The following is a 7628-nucleotide window of genomic DNA, read 5'->3' as shown; positions in this document are numbered from 1 at the left end:
ATATATATAATATTTACTCTTGAATGCCAGTTCTCAAAACCAATACAGTTGCTCTACAGCCCTCTGAAGCTTACAGGAACATACAGATATATATAAGGCTGAATGGATCAAAGGAATGAGAACTATCTCAAGAGAACAAATAAATACAATTTGGCTTAGTCTTTATTTACTTCAATATTCTGGGCACCCCAGGAGAAATGATCTTATTTTAGAAAGTCACAAGAACAAATGAATCACTGGGAGATTCGGCTCTGTGCAGGCAGACAGCACAGGAGGATGGCAGGAAGAAAATGGAGTGGGGAGGGCTGCATGCATGGGGTGCTGAGGGGCAGGGTCTGAGATGCACTGAGGCTCCCAGGTGACTGCTGAGTGTTCGTTCTTTTTGTTGCATAAGAGACACATCCAGGAGGAGTGGTGAGGACCCAGAATGATTGCAATTAATCTTGAAAGTTGCCTAGGGCTCTTTGGTGTCACAGATAGAAAAGGACTTTGGTTGTAGAAATAATACGTCTTGCCCTTCTGGTATTCAGAGAGCAAGCAAGTTGTGATTTACTTAAGGATGCCTGCTGGAATATGCTTAAACCCAATTTAATGGCTGCCTTGGGCTGTCTTTGGACATGGAAAATATTAATTATGATTTTGAATTACTCTTTTCTAAAGCTGTAGTTATTGGACAGTTCTTGCCTGGAAGGAGGGTACCCAAGTGCAAGCTTTCTTGGCAGGGAGCAGGAGGGAAGCACTCATGTCACAGAAGGCACCAGCATCCATTTCTGTGGCTCTGGAAGGCTTGGCTGACTCATGCTCCTTGTGCTACTTGGACTGAAAGGTCAGCTGGAGCTTTCCAATACCACAGAAAATTCAGCGTCCTCATCACTCAGAGTGCATCTGAGATCCTGAAGGTCTGCCATTCCTTCTGATTGCTTACAATCCCACTTGCAGCTCTCTCACTCAGCAAGCAGTGTTTGGATCCAAATATGGGTGAAATCTTACAGAGTACTGGGGAGTTCACAGTGAGACTCCTTCCAGTAGTGCTCTTAGTAAGGAACTGGAATGAAGTTGAACAACTAAGCTGTGTCAGCCAGTTGTCTGTGTTTGCTGGGTACCAATAAAAGTCCTATTGATCTTATAATCCTCATGTAGAGCACTGAAGTACTTAACAGCTGCCTACATCTGTGATTGCTCCCTTGCTCTCTGGCATGCCATAAAAGTTGAAGGTCAGACTCAGGTTTTTCTATAATCTCCCACGCTTCCAAATCTTGCTGCACAGCTACATCTGATAACTGCTTTGTGTTTTGTTCTTATAATCACCAAAAGTACCAGATATCTGTTAGTGTTTAAAGCTAGATGGAAGAAAGTGTATGTGTGTGGCTGTTTTTCATGTCTTTAAATATCAATAACCTTTCTTATGGTAAAAAGTATTAAGGTTTTCTTGCAAAGCAGCTATGCAAATACAGTTTTAGGGTAACAGCTGCAATTTGCAAAGGTTTTCCTGCCTGTTAAGCACTGAGATCAATTACTATAGATCAGTGCTGCCTCTCCATTCACAAATAAGAATAGGCACTGCTGCTTTATTTCATTAGATGTAATAATTTTCATTCCTAGATATCTGTAACTTTCTCAGAACCTTTGTGATAATCTGCAGAATTTAAATAAATTCCATTTAATGGCTTGGGGTGTAACTCTGTACTTTGTTCTTGAGGTAATTTCTACTTTCTGTCCATTAGACCTCCGTATCTGAGGGCTCTTTCTTTCCTTCCTCAGTGTGTGTCAAGCACCATCCAGCTTTCCTCACCCAGACCTGCCTTGCTTCTCGCCTTGGCTGTACTTAGAAGCAGGCACCTACTGCAGGCTTTGCTCTCTCTAAATGTGCCAGAGAAGCTGCTGTTGTGGGCACATGCTGTCCTGGCTGCTCTGCTGCTTTGCCTATTCCATTAGCTTGCTCCTTTGTTAAATTCTTCCACATCTTCCCTCTGCAACCATCCATCAGGTCTGGGGATTGAAACCTGCCTGTTTCTGTCACTTGGCAGCATCAACAAGTGAGGAATGGTGTGTAAAAGTGCCAGTGGGCAGTATCTTTCCACCTTTCCACCTTTTGGTGGGTTGAAAGCTTCTTCCCAAACCCACTGGTGGTGGTGCCCACCTGTCCCGGCCTCCCTGCTCGCTACTTCTAAAGATCTGCTGAGGAACACAGCCTCCAGCCACTTCAGCTAGTGTAGGGACAGCATTGCTCTGCAGCTGTGCTCAGGGGGGGCTTGTTGCTCTGTGTGCTGTAGGTCATGCAGAAGCTCTCCATCGGTCCATCTGCAATTTTATGAATAAGCAAATCAGTTGTCACTCTTCACTTTTCTCCCTTCCCCATCTTTCTTATGTGAGTAGGTCAATAAACGAGGTCTAATGAGCTACCTAAATAGCAAGAATGCTAACGACCTTCCTTTAGCAAGTAGTTAGGAGAACAGTGTTAATTATCATTGGTGCAGAGTATCAAGAAGGCACATCAGCATTTGATTAGGGACAACTCAAAAAACTGTAGTAAATGCAGTAGCTGAGATATTAATTTCATAAAAGTCATAATTGGAGGTGCAGCCAGAACAGCCCTCTTGTGCCAGTTTGAAACAGTCTTTTTGTGGATTTGCTTACAACGATGTTTATCCGTCCTGGTAAATGCTGTAAATGTATAAAAATAGTTCTGCATGAAAAGACTTGCCTGTTTGAAGAAGCTGAACTTCTGCATTATGGTTTAAAATTAATATTTCGTAGTTTAAAATGCTGTGGCTGCTCCTGAGTAGATCTGTGGACATGGTTACACACGGTTCTTTCCTGTTTAGCCTGCTATGTTAAAACAGGCCACTGGTCTGCTGGAGCTCAAATCCACTCTTGCTGACTTGCTTAAAAACAAGGCACTGGAATGAAGTGGATTGTTGTGATGTGATGCTGCAGTCTGGGCTTTTAGTCCCTGTTTGACCTGTACAGCCATTCCTCAAATACAGCCCATTATGTGCTTGCTGTGATTACGTAGTGCTTCTCTTCTGCCAAAGCACAGTGTGAGATGAACTTTAGTTCAAAAAGGCAAAGAATATCCTGCAAGATAAGTGTGCAAATTATTCTCCCAACGTCACTCTGTTTTATGGACTATTAGGAGATATTCCACTGCTGTTTGCAATAAAGGATGGAGGAGAGGTCTCAGTTCCCTGCTGCATGTCACATTACAGGAAAGCCACCTCCATTTTTGCCAAGGACGCTTTTCAGTGAGTGTCTGCACAAGTGCTTACTCATTTTTCAGGGCTCGCTTTCTATGAGGCAGAATGAAGTTTTCAGTGAACATTCCTTCTAGCAATGAATCAAATCCTCTGGGCAGTGCATTTGAGGGAACTTTGCATTTATCCAGATTTCTTTTCCTTCTTGCGATCATGAATAGCACAAACAGAACAGGGTGCTTTGCCATGATGGAGATCTTGGTACTTCACCTGATGAAGACAGGAGATAGCATGTGATATACATTCATGTTTTTGATTGTTCTTGTTTCTGTAGCAAGTGCCAGCTGCTTGGCTGGGCTTCTGTAGCCCAAAGAGGATCAGTCGTCCTGCAGAGTCTTCCCCCACGTTAACCCATGTGACTGCGGAGGGTAAAATGGGACTTGCTCTTGCAGTCCAACATATTTCACCCAGAGGGTGGTGAGGCACTGAACAGGTTGTCCAAGAAGGCTGTGGATGCCCCATCCCTGCAGGCATTCAAGGCCAGGCTGGATGTGGCTCTGGGCAGCCTGGGCTGCTGGTTGGTGACCTGCACACAGCAGGGGGTTGGAACTGGGTGATCACTGTGGTCTTTTTCAATCCAGGCCATTCAATACTATCTGATGTTGGAAAGGAAATACTGCAAGAAAAAGAACCCCCAGTCCCTCATCCTTATTAACTTCCTCAAGCAGTAACTTTACATTGAGGATTTCTATGGTCCTGGCTGAGCTGAGTAATTAAAAGCCTCCTCCATGGCATGGCTGTCAGATGCAAAAACAAAAACAAAAAACAAAAAAGGGAGAATTAAGCACCTGGAAATCAATCCACGCAGGATTTATCTTGTTGCAATGAGCTAACATTTCTCTACTCTTTCTGACTCAGCAACAAGCAAGATTTAAATCAGCCCTAAAAAAAAGCAAATGACTTCCCATATATAAAACAGTCTTTGCCAAGGGTTCACAGCCTGTTAATGCAGGGTTTTTTGTTTGTTTTTGTTGTTTCTTTTTTTTCCCCACAGTTTCTGTGTACCTGTCATTTCCTGCAACTTTGGTTGGAAGTGCAGGTTCTCAGTACTATTGATAAATGGACAATAAAATTATGTAAAAGTACCTCGTTAAATGAAGTTCCATTCAAGCATTTCAAGCTCTGTCCCATCTGCTCTTTTTCAGTGTGCTAAAAATCTTTTCCACCTGGTTCTTTCTCAAGTTACCAAGGACCTTGTAAACTCCCAACATGGACACACAGTTTTCATGGCGCTGGGCGTGTTTCAGAATGAGATGTCTGCTTTCTGCAAGTGCTTCTTGCTGCTGATCACAAGCATTATGTTGTTGCAGTGAGCTGCAGGGAAGATGGTGATGGATATCCATTCTGCAAGGAAATTAGTGTGCAGAGAGCAGCTGATCCTCACAGGAAAGCACTAAGAGGTGCCTTGTGCCCTATCTGCACAAGGAATGAGCAATAGCAGTGTAAATCATCCCAATCCTAGCTAAGTACCACTGCGGTTGGGACTGTGCTTATAAAACACTTCTGGATTAGTGGTCACCCTCCTGAGGCAGTAGCAGCACCATGTGCAGATCTGGACAGCCACACTGGCTGTGCCCACTTGCTGCTGGGCACAGAGCTCTTGCATGGACAGTGCAGCCCCACAACCTCACACTGTGACCCATCAGTTAGAAGAAGCTCATCTGCTTCATGACTTCCCCTTCTGGGACATCCAGCCACATAAGGGGCCAGTACCTCTCCTAGCTGCTAAAAGCTTTGCTCCCACGCTGCTGTCCTCTGCCACAGACCTGATCTCTACAGGTAAGTGGGTATCACCCAGCCCTGCACATTTCAGTTCTTTGCCATGTTTCTTGATTCCACGTTGCCCATTGTACAAGGCATCTCCTGCTGGGAGGGAAGAAAGTCCAGTGTTCCCTGACAACATCCCAGGGCAGACCAGAGCTGAAGAGATAGGACAGTCAATGACATGAAGAAAATAGGCTCTTGAACCTCTCCTGTTGTCCAGGGCAAAAGTCTGGAGGCAAGTGCTGCTCTAGTACCAACAGACATACCAAGTCCATTTGTTAGCTTTAAAAGTGGAACCTTTGTCTGAGTATTTTAACTTTCTGTGGCCCATTCAAGGAAGCACTCTGCTAATCTTAGGAGGAGTGCAAGTGTATAAACAGATGAGCAGTCCAGGAATTCTTGTTATTGGTCATGCAGGGGCAGTCCCAGGTACCATGCACAAACACAGGGTGTTGATACTGTTACCATCCCCACAGCAAATCTGGTTGTGATCCCAGAAGGACACAATTAAGATTAACAGGATGTTCTGCTTTTTTAATCTCTATCATCCAGACATGCCAATATTAAAATTGAAACAACTTTCAGAACGTAATTGCTTTTATCTTTCTACAGTTTTCAGGGCTAGTATCAAAATAGTTGGCTTTACTTCCTCTTCTGCAACGTGTCTCTCACACCACTTAGCATGGTACGTGAATGCTTTTTCTCCCCCACAGGCCCAGAAAATGATTTACATTTTCTTTATAAAATCCCTTATTTTTTGTTCCTAGTCTTTCATTTTCCTGTTATATTTTGATTTTAAAAAATGATCAGAGAAACCTTTCACATGCATCTCTGAATTCAGAGAGGGTGAGCCCCAAACATTTGTGGGGTTACCAGGAATGCTGTGGTAAGAAGAGATGCTGAAGAGGTGAACCAGAGAGAACCTGGCCTGTATCAAACTGGTAACAGTAAAAATCAGATACTACAGAGGAAATACAGCAAGATTGGTGCCCAAGGAGTGAAATCAGAAATTTAGAAAAATCAAGCAATTGCAGAGAAATTGAGATGTACTTTTCAGCAAATAAGACAAGACAGCTGAAACGATTTCAAAGATGCTACCATCACATTGTATAGTAAGGGCATCTGTAATTGAACTGCTCATGCTGTTTGGGTGGTAGAGTATCTTAGGAGCAAGCTGTATTTCTGTAGGCTTCAGAGAAATGCAATGAAGTTTCAACTTTTCCTCCACTGTCTTCTGCACTCAGACTGAGACACAATCAGAGGTTTGGGTTGTGTTGGATCAGCCTGCTGGAGCGAACTGTTCTTCTCTGGGAAGTGGGCATTTCCTCTAGATGGACTCCAGCCAGGGACTGCCACCCACTGAACACATGTCGTTTGTGTTGGGTGACAAAGTGCCATCAGCTGAAGTTTATTTAGCTAAGTCATTCCTCTTGATCCCAGATCTGTGTTGGTGAGGGAAAAAACACAGTTAGTATGTTAGATGGGAAGTTTCACGCTTAGGATGATATCAGATACTTGCAGAACTTGCAAAGCAGCAGATGGACTCGCTGATTTTCTACCCCCAGGTTTTGGGTAAAGGTTTTTTAAGTTTTTTTTCTTTTACCAGTTAAGAAGTGGCAAAGCAAAAAAGGAATCCCATACATGACTCTGTGCTGAAGAACTGGCACTGATTTGCATGCATGCATCACCCGCTTTTTGTTACTTGTGATAGAGAGAAGACACTGAATACGAGGAGAGATTGGGTCTTGCCAACTCAGTCCTATCATTTCAAGGAATCTGAAAGCCAAAAATTGGCAAGGCAGTGTAGATCATTTGGCAAACAGTATGTCATTCTTGGAGCACAAGTCTGTAATTATGTCCTGTGTCCTTCAGAGAAGAGATGGCCAAACTTCCAGTCTGAGCAGGTGGCTTGTAGCTGAGTAGAGCAGAACAACATAGAACAGTGACTGTAAGTTAACAGCAACAACAATATCTGAGCCCTGATAAAAATTCCAGAATTAAGAGATTGCAGAGATGGGTGTGGAGGTTATACAGAACCTAGATGAGAAAGCCATATGGCTTGATGGGTGGAATTGTACCTCAGATAAGGGGAAACACTGCTCATCCTACAGTGCACACTTACAGAGTATGGAGGGTTAAAAGTGACAAAGGCAGCAGATTCAGTGTTAACAAGGTTTGTTGGTATAAAAGGTCAGTACGGTGCTTTAGGAAGAGCAAAGCAGAGCAAGGTGTGTTGGGAGCTTTATTTATTGGAGTCTTTACATTTTCAAAGCTGCTTTTTAGCCCGGAATATCACATCATCCATGCCTAGCTTTTCATCATCGGTTGGTGATTTATCATGTCAATTTGTTGAGTGATTTATTGTCTGGTCCTTTTGGAGGATAATTGTATCCATTCCCAATAAAGAAATTTCTCAATTCTGTTGTAGAATAGCCTCAATTCTGGCTATTGTACACAGAGAGGTTGATTCAGTGTAGAATTTTGGCTCATAATGAAGCATAAGGGAAACATTGGCAACTAAGGTCTCTGAATACAAGAGGGAATAAATTACCAACTGAGGTCCTGTCTTCTGAATGCAGTGCATGTTCTGTTGATTTCCTATGGGTGTGT

The sequence above is a fragment of the Meleagris gallopavo genome, chromosome 21 (genome assembly GCF_000146605.3).
Source record: "Meleagris gallopavo isolate NT-WF06-2002-E0010 breed Aviagen turkey brand Nicholas breeding stock chromosome 21, Turkey_5.1, whole genome shotgun sequence".
In the NCBI taxonomy this organism is placed as follows: domain Eukaryota; kingdom Metazoa; phylum Chordata; class Aves; order Galliformes; family Phasianidae; genus Meleagris; species Meleagris gallopavo.
This window is presented reverse-complemented; position numbering follows the sequence as displayed.